The sequence below is a fragment of the Rhipicephalus microplus genome, chromosome 5, assembly GCF_043290135.1.
Source record: "Rhipicephalus microplus isolate Deutch F79 chromosome 5, USDA_Rmic, whole genome shotgun sequence".
NCBI lineage: Eukaryota > Metazoa > Arthropoda > Arachnida > Ixodida > Ixodidae > Rhipicephalus > Rhipicephalus microplus.
In genome coordinates, this window is record NC_134704.1 from 162,062,448 (window position 1) to 162,079,441 (window position 16,994).

General features: G+C 45.7%; 5 non-coding genes across 5 annotated transcripts; all 5 read right to left on the reverse strand.

The window, feature by feature from the left end:
* Window positions 1-2,328: 2,328 nt before the first annotated feature.
* On the reverse strand, window positions 2,329-2,400 carry TRNAW-CCA (transfer RNA tryptophan (anticodon CCA)). Its single transcript has one exon. It is a non-coding gene; the product is annotated as a tRNA-Trp (tRNA).
* Window positions 2,401-4,446: 2,046 nt separating this feature from the next.
* TRNAW-CCA (transfer RNA tryptophan (anticodon CCA)) lies at window positions 4,447-4,518 on the reverse strand. Its single transcript has one exon. It is a non-coding gene; the product is annotated as a tRNA-Trp (tRNA).
* Window positions 4,519-7,631: 3,113 nt separating this feature from the next.
* TRNAW-CCA (transfer RNA tryptophan (anticodon CCA)) lies at window positions 7,632-7,703 on the reverse strand. Its single transcript has one exon. It is a non-coding gene; the product is annotated as a tRNA-Trp (tRNA).
* A 2,883-nt stretch (window positions 7,704-10,586) lies between these two features.
* On the reverse strand, window positions 10,587-10,658 carry TRNAW-CCA (transfer RNA tryptophan (anticodon CCA)). Its single transcript has one exon. It is a non-coding gene; the product is annotated as a tRNA-Trp (tRNA).
* A 3,534-nt stretch (window positions 10,659-14,192) lies between these two features.
* Window positions 14,193-14,264, reverse strand: TRNAW-CCA (transfer RNA tryptophan (anticodon CCA)). Its single transcript has one exon. It is a non-coding gene; the product is annotated as a tRNA-Trp (tRNA).
* Between the last annotated feature and the right edge of the window lie 2,730 nt (window positions 14,265-16,994).

A 16,994-nucleotide genomic window follows, 5' to 3' on the forward strand; every position in this document is an offset into this window, starting at 1 on the left:
TTACCCAGACGTGATTCGAACACGCAACCTTCTGATCTGAGTCAGACGTGCTACCGTGTCGCCATCGAATCAGTCTAGGGTAGCCGTTCGCACACACGCGGTAGCATGATTTGCTCGGCCTTCTGTCGATGAAGCACAGGTAAAGAGACATGTCATTGTAGACAGACAAAAGGGTAGATAGACAGATGAAAATAATAAAAAGAGAGCTTGACGCGGACGTGATTCGAACACGCAACCTTCTGATCTGGAGTCAGACGTGCTACCGGGTTGCCACCGAGTCCACTTAGTGTACCCGTACGCACACACGCGGTAGCATGTTTTGCTCGGCCTTCTGTCGATGCAGCACTGGTAAAGAGACAAGTCGTTGTAGACAGACAAATAAGTAGATAGACAGATGAAAATAATAAGAAAGAAAATATGACCCGGACGCGATTCGAACACGCATCCTTCTGATCTGGAGTCGGACGTGCTAAGAGTTCGCCACCGAGTCCGTTTAGGGTAGCCGTTCGCACACACGTGGTAGCATGTTTTGCTTGGCCTTCTGTCGATGCAGCACAGGTAAAGAGACAAGTCATTGTAGACAGACAAATAAGTAGATAGACAGATGAAAATAACAAAAACGAGAACCTAACACGGACGTGATTCGAACAAGCAACCCTCTGATCCGTAGTAAGACGCGCTACCGTTTCGCCACCGAATCCACTTAGCGTAGCCGTTCGCACACACGCGGTAGCTTATTTTGCGCGGCCTTCTGTCGATGAAGCACATGGAACGAGACAAGTCATTGTACACAGACAAATAAGTAGATAGACAAATAGAAGAAAATAAGAAAAAAGAGAATTTGACCTGGACGTGATTCCAACACGCAACCTTCTGATATGAAGACAGCCGTGCTACCGTGTCGCCACCGAGTCCACTTAGTGAAGCCGTTCGTACACACGCGGTAGCATGTTTCGCTCGGCCTTCTGTCGATGAAGCACAGGTAAAGAGACAAGTCATCGTAGACAAACAAATAAAAAGTTAAACAGATGAAAATATTAAAAAAGAGAATTTGACCCGGACGTGATTCGAACACGCAACCTTTTGATCTGGAGTCAGACGTGCTACCGTGTAGCCACCGAGTCCGTTATGTAACCATTCGCACACAAGTGGTAGCATGTTTTGCTCGGCCTTCTGTCGATGAAGCACAGGTAAAGAGACAAGTCATTGTAGATATACAGATAAGTAGATAGACAGATAGATGAAAATAATAAAACAGAGGATTTGACCCAGACCTGATTCGAACACGCAACCATGTGATCTGGAGTCAGACGTGCTACCGTATCGTCACCGAGTACACTTAGTGCAGCCGTTCTCACACACGCGGTAGCATGTTTTGCTCGGCCTTCTGTCGATGAAGCACAGGTAAAGAGACAAGTCATTGTAGACAGACAAATAGGTGGATAGACAGATGAAAATAATAAAAAAAAGAATTTGACCCAGACTTGATTCGAACACGCAACCTTCTGATCTGGAGTCAGACGTGCTAAAGTTGCGCCACTGAGTCCGCTTAGAGTAATTGTTCGCACACACGCTGTAGCATGTTTTGCTCGGCCTTCTGTCGATGAAGCACAGGTAAAGGGACAAGTCATTGCAGATAGACAAATAAGTAGATAGACAGATAGATGAAAATACTAAAAAGAGAATTTGACGCGGACGTGATTAGAACAGGCAACCTTCTGATCTGGAGTCAGACGTGCTAAAGTTGCGCCACCGAGTCCGCTTAGGGTAGCCGTTCGCCCACACGTGATGCATGTTTTGCACGGCCTTATGTCGATGAAGCACAGGTAAAAGGGACAAGTCATTTTAGACAGACAAATAAGTAGATAGACAGATAGATGAGAATAATAAAAAGAGAATTTGACATCGACGTGATTCGAACACGCAACCTTCTGATCTGGAGTCAGACGTCCTACCGGGTCGCCACCGAATTGACTTAGTGTAGCCGTTCGCACACACGCAGTAGCATGTATTGCTCGGCCTTCTGTCGATGAAGCATAGGTAAAGAGAGAAATCATTGTAGACAGACAAATAAGTAGATAGACAGATTGATGAAAATAAGAAAAAAGGAAATTTGATCCAGACGTGATTCAAACTCGCAACATTCTGATCTGTAGTCATACATGCTAACATGTCGCCACCGAGTCCGTTTTGTGTGGCCATTCGCGCTCACGTGGTAGCATGTTTTGCTTGGCCTTCTGTCGCGGAAGCACAGGTAAAGAGACAAGTCTTTGTAGACAGACAAATAAGTAGATACACAGATAGATGAAAATAATGAATAAGCGAATTTGACCCCGACATGATTCGAACACGCAACCTTCTGATCTGGAGTCAGACGCGCTACCGTTGCGCCACCGAGTCCGCTTAGGGTAGCCGTTCGCACACACGTGGTAGCATGTTTTCTCGGCCTTCTGTCAATGAAGCACAGGTAAAGAGACAAGTCATTGTAGACAGACCAATAGGTAGATAGACAGATTGATGAAAATAAGAAAAAAAGGAAATTTGATGCAGACGTGATTCATACTCGCAACCTTCTGATCTGGAGTCAGACATGCTAACATGTCACCACCGAGTCCGTTTAGGGTGGCCGTTCGCACACACGTGGTAGCATGTTTTGCTCGGCCTTCTATCGATAAAGCACAGGTAAAGAAACAAGTCATTGTAGACAGACAAAGAGGTAGATAGACAGATGAAAATAACAAAAACGAGAACTTAACACGGACGTGATTCGAAATGGCAACCCTCTGATCCGTAGTAAGACGCGCTACCGTGTCGCCACCGAATCCACTTAGCGTAGCCGTTCGCACACACGCGGTAGCTTGTTTTGCTCGGCCTTCTGTCGATGAAGCACAGGTAACGAGACAAGTCATTGTACACAGACAAATAAGTAGATAGACAAATAGAAGAAAATAAGAAAAAAGAGAATTTGACCGGGACGTGATTTGAACACGCAACCTTCTGATATGGAGACAGACGTGCTACCGTGTCGCCACCGAGTCCACTTAGTGAAGGCGTTCGTACACACGCGGTAGCATGTTTCGCTCGGCCTTCTTTCGATGAAACACAGGTAAAGAGACAAGTCATCGTAGACAGACAAATAAAAAGGTAAACAGATGAAAATAATAAAAAAAAGAATTTGACCCGGACGTGATTTGAACACGCAACCTTCTGATCTGGAGTCAGACGTGCTACTGTGTCGCCACCGAGTCCGTTAGGTAACCATTCGCACACACGTGGTAGCATGTTTTGCTCGGCCTTCTGTCGATGAAGCACAGGTAAAGAGACAAGTCATTGTAGACACACAGATAAGTAGATAGACAGATAGATGAAAATAATAAAAAAGAGGATTTGACCCAGACCTGATTCGAACACGCAACCTTGTGATCGGTAGTCAGAAGTGCTACCGTATCGCCACCGAGTACACTTAGTGTACCCGTTCGCACACACGCGGTAGCATGTTTTGCTCGGCATTCTGTCGATGAAGCACAGGTAAAGAGACAAGTCATTGTAGACAGACAAAAAGGTGGATAGACAGATGAATATAATACAAAAAAGAATTTGACCCGGACTTGATTCGAACACGCAACCTTCTGATCTGTAGTCAGACGTGCTAAAGTTGCGCCACTGAGTCCGCTTAGAGTAATTGTTCGCACACACGCTGTAGCATGTTTTGCTAGGCCTTCTGTCGATAAAGCACAGGTAAAGGGACAAGTCATTGCAGATAGACAAATAAGTAGATAGACAGATAGATGAAACTACTAAAAAGAGAATTTGACGCGGACGTGATTAAAACACGCAACCTTCTGATCCGGAGTCAGACGTGCTAAAGTTGTGCCACCGAGTCCGCTTAGGGTAGCCGTTCACCCACACGTCGTAGCATGTTTTGCACGGCCTTATGTCGATGAAGCACAGGTAAAGGGACAAGTAATTTTAGACAGACAAATAGGTAGATAGACAGATAGATGAAAATAATAAGAAGAGAATTTGACCCGGACGTGATTCGAACATTTAACCTACTGATCTGGAGTCAGACGTGCTACCGTTGCACCTCCGAGTCCGCTCAGGGCAGCCGTTCGCACACACGTGGTAGCATGTTTTGCTCGGCCTTCTGTCGATGAAGCACAGGTAAAGAGACAAGTCATTGTAGACAGACAAATAAGTAGATAGACAGATAGATGAAAATAATAAAAAGAGACTTTTACCCGGACGTGATTCCAACACGCAACCTTCTGATCTGGAGTCAGACGTGCTACCGTGTCGCCATCGAATCCGCTTAGGGTAGCCGTTCGCACACACGCGGTAGCATGATTTGCTCGGCCTTCTGTCGATGAAGCACAGGTAAAGAGACATGTCATTGTAGACAGACAAATAAGTAGATATACAGATGAAAATAATAAAAAGAGAACTTCACCCGGACGTGATTCGAACACGCAACCTTCTGATCTGGAGTCAGACGCGCTACCGTTGCGCCACCGAGTCCGCTTAGGGTAGCCGTTCGCACACACGTGGTAGCATGTTTTTTCGGCCTTCTGTCGATGAAGCACAGGTAAAGAGACAAGTCATTGTAGAGAGACAAATAAATAGATAGACAGAATGACGAAAATAAGAAAAAAGGAAATTCGATCTAGACGTGATTCAAGCTCGCAACCTTCTTATCTGTAGTCAGACATGCTAACATGTCGCCACCGAGTCCGTTTAGGGTGGCCGTTCGCACACACGTGGTAGCATGATTTGCTCGGCCTTCTGTCGAGGAAGCACAGCTAAAGAGAAGAGTTATTGGAGACAGACAAATAAGTAGATAGACAGATAGATGAAAATAATAAAGAGAGACTTTTACCCGGACGTGATTCGAACACGCAACCTTCTGATCTGGAGTCAGACGTGCTATCGTGTCGCCATCGAATCCGCTTAGGGTAGCCGTTCGCACACACGCGGTAGCATGATTTGCTCGGCCTTCTGTCGATGAAGCACAGGTAAAGAGACAAGTCATTGTAGACAGACAAATAAGTAGATACACAGATAGATGAAAATAATAAATAAGCGAATTTGACCCCGACGTGATTCAAACTCGCAACCTTCTGATCTGGAGTCAGACGTGCTACCGTGTCGCCACCGCGTCCGTTTAGGGTAGCCGTTTGCACACACGTGGTAGCATGATTTGCTCGGTCTTCAGTCGATGAAGCACAGGTAAAGAGACAAGTCATTGTAGACAGACAAATAAGTAGATAGACAGATTGATGAAAATAAGAAAAAAGGAAACTTGATCCAGACGTGGTTCATACTCGCAACCTTCTGATCTGGAGTCACACATGCTAACATGTCGCCACCGAGTCCGTTTAGGGTGGCCGTTCGCACACACGTGGTAGCATGTTTTGCTTGGCCTCCTGTCGAGGAAGCACAGCTAAAGAGAAGAGTCATTGTAGACAGACAAATAAGTAGATAGACAGATAGATGAAAATAATAAAAAGAGACTTTTACCCGGACGTGATTCGAACACGCAACCTTCTGATCTGGAGTCAGACGTGCTATCGTGTCACCATCGAATCCGCTTAGGGTAGCCGTTCGCACACACGCGGTAGCATGATTTGCTCGGCCTTCTGTTGATGAAGCACACCTAAAGAGAAGAGTCATTGTAGACAGACAAATAAGTAGATAGACAGATAGAAGAAAATAGTAAAAAAGAGAACTTGACCCGAACGTGATTCGAACCCGCAACCTTCTGATCTGGAGTTAGACGTGCTACTGTGTCACCACCGAGTCCACTTTGTGTAGCCGTTCGCACACACGCGGTAGCATGTTTTGATCGGCCTTCTGTCGATGCAGCACAGGTAAACAGACAAGTCATTGTAGACAGACAAATAAGTAGATAGACAGATGAAAATAATAAGAAAGAGAATTTGACCCGGACGCGATTCGAACACGCAACCTTCTGATCTGGAGTCGGACGCGCTAACAGTTCGCCACCGAGTCCACTTAGAGTAGCCGTTCGCACACACGCGGTAGCTTGTTTTGCTCGGCCTTCTGTCGATGAAGCACAGGTAACGAGACAAGTCATTGTACACAGACAAATAAGTAGATAGACAAATAGAAGAAAATAAGAAAAAAGAGAATTTGACCGGGACGTGATTCGAACACGCAACCTTCTGATATGGAGACAGACGTGCTACCGTGTCGCCACCGAGTCCACTTAGTGAAGCCGTTCGTACACACGCGGTAGCATGTTTCGCTCGGCCTTCTTTCGATGAAACACAGGTAAAGAGACAAGTCATCGTAGACAGACAAACAAAAAGTTAAACAGATGAAAATAATAAAAAAGAGAATTTGACCCGGACGTGATTCGAACACGCAACCTTCTGATCTGGAGTCAGACGTGCTACCGTGTCGCCACCGAGTCCGTTAGGTAACCATTCGCACACACGTGGTAGCATGTTTTGCTCGGCCTTCTGTCGATGAAGCACAGGTAAAGAGACAAGTCATTGTAGACACACAGATAAGTAGATAGACAGATAGATGAAAATAACAAAAAAGAGGATTTGACCCAGACCTGATTCGAACACGCAACCTTGTGATCGGTAGTCAGAAGTGCTACCGTATCGCCACCGAGTACACTTAGTGTAGCCGTTCGCACACACGCGGTAGCATGTTTTCATCGGCATTCTGTCGATTAAGCACAGGTAAAGAGACAAGTCATTGTAGACAGACAAATAGGTGGATAGACAGATGAAAATAATACAAAAAAGAATTTGACCCGGACTTGATTCGAACACGCAACCTTCTGATCTGGAGTCAGACGTGCTAAAGTTGCGCCACTGAGTCCGCTTAGAGTAATTGTTCGCACATACGCTGTAGCATGTTTTGCTCGGCCTTCTGTAGATGAAGCACAGGTAAAGGGACAAGTCATTGCAGATAGACAAATAAGTAGATAGACAGATAGATGAAACTACTAAAAAGAGAATTTGACGCGGACGTGATTAGAACACGCAACCTTCTGATCTGGAGTCAGACGCGCTAAAGTTGTGCCACCGAGTCCGCTTAGGGTAGCCGTTCGCCCACACGTGGTAGCATGTTTTGCACGGCCTTATGTCGATGAAGCACAGGTAAAGGGACAAGTAATTTTAGACAGACAAATAAGTAGATAGACAGATAGATGAAAATAATAAAAAGAGAATTTGACCCGGACGTGATTCGAACATTTAACCTACTGATCTGGAGTCAGACGCGCTACCGTTGCACCTCCGAGTCCGCTCAGGGCAGCCGTTCGCACACACGTGGTAGCATGTTTTGCTCGGCCTTCTGTCGATGAAGCACAGGTAAAGAGACAAGTCATTGTAGACAGACAAATAAGTAGATAGACAGATAGATGAAAATAATAAACAGAGACTTTTACCCGGACGTGATTCCAACACGCAACCTTCTGATCTGGAGTGAGACGTGCTACCGTGTCGCCATCGAATCCGCTTAGGGTAGCCGTTCGCACACACGTGGTAGCATGATTTGCTCGGCCTTTTGTCGATGAAGCACAGGTAAAGAGACGTGTCATTGTAGACAGACAAATAAGTAGATAGACAGATGAAAATAATAAAAAGAGAACTTGACCCGGACGTGATTCGAACACGCAACCTTCTGATCTGGAGTCAGACGCGCTACCGTTGCGCCATCGAGTCCGCTCAGGGTAGCCGTTCGCACACACGTGGTAGCATGTTTTTTCGGCCTTCTGTCGATGAAGCACAGGTAAAGAGACAAGTCATTGTAGACAGACAAATAAATAGATAGACAGAATGATGAAAATAAGAAAAAAGGAAATTCGATCTAGACGTGATTCAAGCTCGCAACCTTCTGATCTGTAGTCAGACATGCTAACATGTCGCCACCGAGTCCGTTTAGGGTGGCCGTTCGCACACACGTGGTAGCATGATTTGCTCGGCCTTCTGTCGAGGAAGCACAGCTAAAGAGAAGAGTTATTGGAGACAGACAAATAAGTAGATAGACAGATAGATGAAAATAATAAAGAGAGACTTTTACCCGGACGTGATTCGAACACGCAACCTTCTGATTTGGAGTCAGACGTGCTACCGTGTCGCCATCGAATCAGTCTAGGGTAGCCGTTCGCACACACGCGGTAGCATGATTTGCTCGGCCTTCTGTCGATGAAGCACAGGTAATGAGACATGTCATTGTAGACAGACAAATAAGTAGATAGACAGATGAAAATAATCAAAAGAGAGCTTGACGCGGACGTGATTCGAACACGCAACCTTCTGATCTGGAGTCAGACGCGCTACCGGGTTGCCACCGAGTCCACTTAGTGTACCCGTACACACACACGCGGTAGCATGTTTTGCTCGGCCTTCTGTCGATGCAGCACTGGTAAAGAGACAAGTCGTTGTAGACAGACAAATAAGTAGATAGACAGATGACATTAATAAGAAAGAAAATATGACGCGGACGCGATTCGAACACGCAACCTTCTGATCTGGAGTCGGACGCGCTAAGAGTTCGCCACCGAGTCCATTTAGGGTAGCCGTTCGCACACACGTGGTAGCATGTTTTGCTTGGCCTTCTATCGATGAAGCACAGGTAAAGAGACAAGTCGTTGTAGACAGACAAATAAGTAGATAGACAGATACATAAAAATAATAAAAAAAACCTAACACGGACGTGATTCGAACACGCAACCCTCTGATCTGGAGTCAGACGTGCTACCGTGTCGCCACCGAGTCCACTTTTTGTAGCCGTTCGCACACACGCGGTAGCATGTTTTGCTCGGCCTTCTGTCGATGCAGCACAGGTAAAGAGACAAGTCATTGTAGACAGACAAATAAGTAGATAGACAGATGAAAATAATAAGAAAGAAAATTTGACCCTGACGCGATACGAACACGCAACCTTCTGATCTGGAGTCGGACGCGCTAACAGTTCGCCACTGAGTCCACTTAGGGTAGCCGTTCGCACACACGTGGTAGCATGTTTTGCTCGGCCTTCTATCGATGAAGCACAAGTAAAGAAACAAGTCATTGTAGACAGACAAAGAGGTAGATAGACAGATGAAAATAACAAAAACGAGAACTTAACACGGACGTGATTCGAACACGCAACCCTCTGATCCGTAGTAAGACGCGCTACCGTGTCGCCGCCGAGTCCACTGAGGTAGCCGTTCGCACACACGCGGTAGCTTGTTTTGCTCGGCCTTCTGTCGATGAAGCACAGGTAACGAGACAAGTCATTGTACACAGACAAATAAGTAGATAGACAAATAGAAGAAAATAAGAAAAAAGAGAATTTGACCGGGACGTGATTCGAACACGCAACCTTCTGATATGGAGACAGACGTGCTACCGTGTCGCCACCGAGTCCACTTAGTGAAGCCGTTCGTACACACGCGGTAGCATGTTTCGCTCGGCCTTCTTTCGATGAAACACAGGTAAAGAGACAAGTCATCGTAGACAGACAAATAAAAAGTTAAACAGATGAAAATAATAAAAAAGAGAAATTGACCCGGACGTGATTCGAACACGCAACCTTCTGATCTGGAGTCAGACGTGCTATCGTGTCGCCACCGAGTCCGTTAGGTAACCATTCGCACACACGTGGTAGCATGTTTTGCTCGGCATTCGGTCGATGAAGCACAGGTAAAGAGACAAGTCATTGTAGACAGACAAATAGGTGGATAGACAGATGAAAATACTACAAAAAAGAATTTGACCCGGACTTGATTCGAACACGCAACCTTCTGATCTGGAGTCAGACGTGCTAAAGTTGCGCCACTGAGTCCGCTTAGAGTAATTGTTCGCACACACGCTGTAGCATGTTTTGCTCGGCCTTCTGTTGATAAAGCACAGGTAAAGGGACAAGTCATTGCAAATAGACAAATAAGTAGATAGACAGATAGATGAAACTACTAAAAAAAGAATTTGACGCGGACGTGATTAGAACACGCAACCTTCTGATCTGCAGTCAGACGTGCTAAAGTTGTGCCACCGAGTCCGCTTAGGGTAGCCGTTCGCCCACACGTGGTAGCATGTTTTGCACGGCCTTATGTCGATGAAGCACAGGTAAAGGGACAAGTAATTTTAGACAGACAAATAAGTAGATAGACAGATAGATGAAAATAATAAAAAGAGAATTTGACCCGGACGTGATTCGAACATTTAACCTACTAATCTGGAGTCAGACGCGCTACCGTTGCACCTCCGAGTCCGCTCAGGGCAGCCGTTCGCACACACGTGGTAGCATGTTTTGCTCGGCCTTCTGTCGATGAAGCACAGGTAAAGAGACAAATCATTGTAGACAGACAAATAAGTAGATAAACAGATAGATGAAAAGAATAAAAAGAGACTTTTACCTGGACGTGATTCCAACACGCAACCTTTTGATCTGGAGTCAGACGTGCTACCGTGTCGCCATCGAATCCGCTTAGGGTAGCCGTTCGCACACACGCGGTAGCATGATTTGCTCGGCCTTCTGTCGATGAAGCACAGGTAAAGAGACATGTCATTGTAGACAGACAAATAAGTAGATATACAGATGAAAATAATAAAAAGAGAACTTGACCCGGACGTGATTCGAACACGCAACCTTCTGATCTGGAGTCAGACGCGCTACCGTTGCGCCACCGAGTCCGCTTAGGGTAGCCGTTCGCACACACGTGGTAGCATGTTTTTTCGGCCTTCTGTCGATGAAGCACAGGTAAAGAGACAATCATTGTAGAGAGACAAATAAATAGATAGACAGAATGATGAAAATAAGAAAAAAGGAAATTCGATCTAGACGTGATTCAAGCTCGCAACCTTCTGATCTGTAGTCAGACATGCTAATATGTCGCCACCGAGTCCGTTTAGGGTGGCCGTTCGCACACACGTGGTAGCATGATTTGCTCGGCCTTCTGTCGAGGAAGCACAGCTAAAGAGAAGAGTTATTGGAGACAGACAAATAAGTAGATAGACAGACAGATGAAAATAATAAAGAGAGACTTTTACCCGGACGTGATTCGAACACGCAACCTTCTGATCTGGAGTCAGACGTGCTACCGTGTCGCCATCGAATCAGTCTAGGGTAGCCGTTCGCACACACGCGGTAGCATGATTTGCTCGGCCTTCTGTCGATGAAGCACAGGTAAAGAGACATGTCATTGTAGACAGACAAATAAGTAGATAGACAGATGAAAATAATAAAAAGAGAGCTTGACGCGGACGTGATTCGAACACGCAACCTTCTGATCTGGAGTCAGACGTGCTACCGGGTTGCCACCGAGTCCACTTAGTGTACCCGTACGCACACACGCGGTAGCATGTTTTGCTCGGCCTTCTGTCGATGCAGCACTGGTAAAGAGACAAGTCATTGTAGACAAACAAATAAGTGGATAGACAGATGAAAATATTACAAAAAAGAATTTGAACCGGACTTGATTCGAACACGCAACCTTCTGATCTGGAGTCAGACGTGCTAAAGTTGCGCCACTGAGTCCGCTTAGAGTAATTGTTCGCACACACGCTGGAGCATGTTTTGCTCGGCCTTCTGTCGATGAAGCACAGATAAAGGGACAAGTCATTGCAGATAGACAAATAAGTAGATAGACAGATAGATGAAACTACTAAAAAGAGAATTTGACGCGGACGTGATTAAAACACGCAACCTTCTGATCTGGAGTCAGACGTGCTAAAGTTGTGCCATCGAATCCGCTTAGGGTAGCCGTTCGCCCACACGTGGTAGCCTGTTTTGCACGGCCTTATGTCGATGAAGCACAGGTAAAGGGACAAGTAATTTTAGACAGACAAATAAGTAGATAGACAGATAGATGAAAATAATAAAAAGAGAATTTGACCCGGACGTGATTCGAACATTTAACCTACTGATCTGGAGTCAGACGTGCTATAGTGTCACCATCGAATCCGCTTAAGGTAGCCGTTCGCACACACGCGGTAGCATGATTTGCTCGGCCTTCTGTCGATGAAGCACAGGTAAAGAGACAAGTCTTTGTAGACAGACAAATAAGTAGATACACAGATAGATGAAAATAATAAATAAGCGAATTTGACCCTAACGTGATTCAAAATCGCAACCTTCTGATCTGGAGTCAGACGTGCTACCGTGTCACCACCGCGTCCGTTTAGGGTAGCCGTATGCACACACGTGGTAGCATGATTTGCTCGGCCTTCAGTCGATGAAGCACAGGTAAAGAGACAAGTCATTGTAGACAGACAAATAAGTAGATAGACAGATTGATGAAAATAAGAAAAAAGGAAACTTGATCCAGACGTGATTCATACTCGCAACCTTCTGATCTGGAGTCACACATGCTAACATGTCGCCACCGAGTCCGTTTAGGGTGGCCGTTCGCACACACGTGGTAGCATGTTTTGCTTGGTCTCCTGTCGAGGAAGCACAGCTAAAGAGAAGAGTCATTGTAGACAGACAAATAAGTAGATAGACAGAAAGATGAAAATAATAAAAAGAGACTTTTACCCGGACGTGATTCGAACACGCAACCTTCTGATCTGGAGTCAGACGTGCTATCGTGTCACCATCGAATCCGCTTAGGGTAGCCGTTCACACACACGCGGTAGCATGATTTGCTCAGCCTTCTGTCGATGAAGCACAGGTAAAGAGACAAGTCATTGTAGACAGACAAATAAGTAGATAGACAGATAGATGAAAATAATAAAAAAGCGAATTAGACCCGGACGTGATTCAAACTCGCAACCTTCTGATCTGGAGTCAGACGTGCTACCGTGTGGCCACCGCGTCCGTTTAGGGTAGCCGTTCGCACACACGTGGTAGCATGATTTGCTCGGCCTTCTGTCGATGAAGCACACCTAAAGAGAAGAGTCATTGTAGACAGACAAATAAGTAGATAGACAGATAGAAGAAAATAGTAAAAAAGAGAACTTGACCTGAACGTGATTCGAACCCGCAACCTTCTGATCTGGAGTCAGACGTGCTACTGTGTCACCACCGAGTCCACTTTGTGTAGCCGTTCGCACACACGCGGTAGCATGTTTTGATCGGCCTTCTGTCGATGCAGCACAGGTAAAGAGACAAGTCATTGTAGACAGACAAATAAGTAGATAGACAGATGAAAATAATAAGAAAGAGAATTTGACCCGGACGCGATTCGAACACGCAACCTTCTGATCTGGAGTCGGACGCGCTAACAGTTCGCCACCGAGTCCGTTAGGTAACCATTCGCACACACGTGGTAGCATGTTTTGCTCGGCCTTCTGTCGATGAAGCACAGGTAAAGAGACAAGTCATTGTAGACACACAGATAAGTAGATAGACAGATAGATGAAAATAATAAAAAAGAGGATTTGACCCAGACCTGATTCGAACAAGCAACCTTGTGATCGGTAGTCAGAAGTGCTACCGTATCGCCACCGAGTACACTTAGTGTAGCCGTTCGCACACACGCGGTAGCATGTTTTGCTCTGCATTCTGTCGATGAAGCACAGGTAAAGAGACAAGTCATTGTAGACATACAAATAGGTGGATAGACAGATGAAAATAATACAAAAAAGAATTTGACCCGGACTTGATTCGAACACGCAACCTTCTGATCTGGAGTCAGACGTGCTAAAGTTGCGCCACTGAGTCCGCTTAGAGTAATTGTTCGCACACACGCTGTAGCATGTTTTGCTCGGCCTTCTGTCGATGAAGCACAGGTAAAGGGACAAGTCATTGCAGATAGACAAATAAGTAGATAGACAGATAGATGAAACTACTAAAAAGAGAATTTGACGCGGACGTGATTAGAACACGCAACCTTCTGATCTGGAGTCAGACGTGCTAAAGTTGTGCCACCGAGTCCGCTTAGGGCAGCCGTTCGCACACACGTGGTAGCATGTTTTGCTCGGCCTTCTGTCGATGAAGCACAGGTAAAGAGACAAGTCATTGTAGACAGACAAATAAGTAGATAGACAGATAGATGAAAATAATAAAAAGAGACTTTTACCCGGACGTGATTCCAACACGCAACCTTCTGATCTGGAGTCAGACGCGCTACCGTTGCACCTCCGAGTCCGCTTAGGGTAGCCGTTCGCACACACGCGGTAGCATGATTTGCTCGGCCTTCTGTCGATGAAGCACAGGTAAAGAGACATGTCATTGTAGACAGAGAAATAAGTAGATAGACAGATGAAAATAATAAAAAGAGAACTTGACCCGGACGTGATTCGAACACGCAACCTTCTGATCTGGAGTCAGACGCGGTAACGTTGCGCCACCGAGTCCGTTTAGGGTGGCCGTTCGCACACACGTGGTAGCATGATTTGCTCGGCCTTCTGTCGAGGAAGCACAGCTAAAGAGAAGAGTTATTGGAGACAGACAAATAAGTAGATAGACAGATAGATGTAAATAATAAAGAGAGCCTTTACCCGGACGTGATTCGAACACGCAACCTTCTGATCTGGAGTCAGACGTGCTACCGTGTCGCCTTTGAATCAGTCTAGGGTAGCCGTTCGCACACACGCGGTAGCATGATTTGCTCGGCCTTCTGTCGATGAAGCACAGGTAAAGAGACATGTCATTGTAGACAGACAAATAAGTAGATAGACAGATGAAAATAATAAAAGAGAGCTTGACGCGGACGTGATTCGAACACGCAACCTTCTGATCTGGAGTCAGACGTGCTACCGGGTTGCCACCGAGTCCACTTAGTGTACCCATACGCACACACGCGGTAGCATGTTTTGCTCGGCCTTCTGTCGATGCAGCACTGGTAAATAGACAAGTCATTGTAGACAGACAAATAAGTGGATAGACAGATGAAAATAATACAAAAAAGAATTTCACCCGGACTTGATTCGAACACGCAACCTTCTGATCTGAAGTCAGACGTGCTAAAGTTGCGCCACTGAGTCCGCTTAGAGTAATTGTTCGCACACACGCTGGAGCATGTTTTGCTCGGCTTTCTGTCGATGAAGCACAGATAAAGGGACAAGTCATTGCAGATAGACAAATAAGTAGATAGACAGATAGATGAAACTACTAAAAAGAGAATTTGACGCGGACGTGATTAGAACGCGCAACCTTCTGATCTGGAGTCAGACGTGCTAAAGTTGTGCCACCGAGTCCGCTTAGGGTAGCCGTTCGCCCACACGTGGTAGCATGTTTTGCACGGCCTTATGTCGATGAAGCACTGGTAAAGGGACAAGTAATTTTAGATAGACAAATAAGTAGATAGACAGATAGATGAAAATAATAAAAAGAGAATTTGACCCGGACGTGATTCGAACATTTAACCTACTGATCTGGAGTCAGACGCGCTACCGTTGCACCTCCGAGTCCGCCCAGGGCAGCCGTTCGCACACACGTGGTAGCATGTTTTGCTCGGCCTTCTGTCGATGAAGCACAAGTAAAGAGACAAGTCTTTGTAGACAGACAAATAAGTAGATACACAGATAGATGAAAATAATAAATAAGCGAATTTGACCCCGACGTGATTCAAACTCGCAACCTTCTGATCTGGAGTCAGACGTGCTACCGTGTCGCCACCGCGTCCGTTTAGGGTAGCCGTATGCACACACGTGGTAGCATGATTTGCTCGGCCTTCAGTCGATGAAGCACAGGTAAAGAGACAAGTCATTGTAGACAGACAAATAAGTAGATAGACAGATTGATGAAAATAAGAAAAAAGGAAACTTGATCCAGACGTGATTCATACTCGCAACCTTCTGATCTGGAGTCACACATGCTAACATGTCGCCACCGAGTCCGTTTAGGGTGGCCGTTCGCACACACGTGGTAGCATGTTTTGCTTGGCCTCCTGTCGAGGAAGCACAGCTAAAGAGAAGAGTCATTGTAGACAGACAAATAAGTAGATAGACAGATAGATGAAAAAATTAAAAAGAGACTTTTACCCGGACGTGATTCGAACACGCAACCTTCTGATCTGGAGTCAGACGTGCTATCGTGTCACCATCGAATCCGCTTAGGGTAGCCGTTCGCACATACGCGGTAGCATGATTTGCTCCGCCTTCTGTCGATGAAGCACAGGTAAAGAGACAAGTCTTTGTAGACAGACAAATAAGTAGATAGACAGATAGATGAAAATAATAAAAAAGCGAATTTGACCCGGACGTGATTCAAACTCGCAACCTTCTGATCTGGATTCAGACGTGCTACCGTGTCGCCACCGCGTCCGTTTAGGGTAGCCGTTCGCACACACGTGGTAGCATTGATTTGCTCGGCCTTCTGTCGATGAAGCACACCTAAAGAGAAGAGTCATTGTAGACAGACAAATAAGTAGATAGACAGATAGAAGAAAATAGTAAAAAAGAGAACTTGACCTGAACGTGATTCGAACCCGCAACCTTCTGATCTGGAGTCAGACGTGCTACTGTGTCACCACCGAGTCCACTTTGTGTAGCCGTTCGCACACACGCGGTAGCATGTTTTGATCGGCCTTCTGTCGATGCAGCACAGGTAAAGAGACAAGTCATTGTAGACAGACAAAGAGGTAGATAGACAGATGAAAATAACAAAAACGAGAAATTAACACGGACGTGATTCGAACACGCAACCGTCTGATCTGGAGTATTACGCGCTACCGTGTCGCCACCGAATCCACTTAGCGCAGCCGTTCGCACACACGCGGCAGCTTTTTTTGCTCGGCCTTCTGTCGATGAAGCACAGGTAACGAGACAAGTCATTGTAGACAGACAAATAAGTAGATAGACAATTAGATGAAAATAATAAAAAGAGAATTTGACCCGGACGTGATTCGAACATTTAACCTACTGATCTGGAGTCAGACGCGCTACCGTTGCACCTGCGAGTCCGCTCAGGGCAGCCGTTCGCACCCACGTGGTAGCATGATTTGCTCGGCCTTCTGTCGATGAAGCACACCTAAAGAGAAGAGTCATTGTAGACAGACAAGTAAGTAGATAGACAGATAGATGAAAATACTAAAAAAGAGAACTTGACCCGAACGTGATGCGAACACGCAACCTTCTGATCTG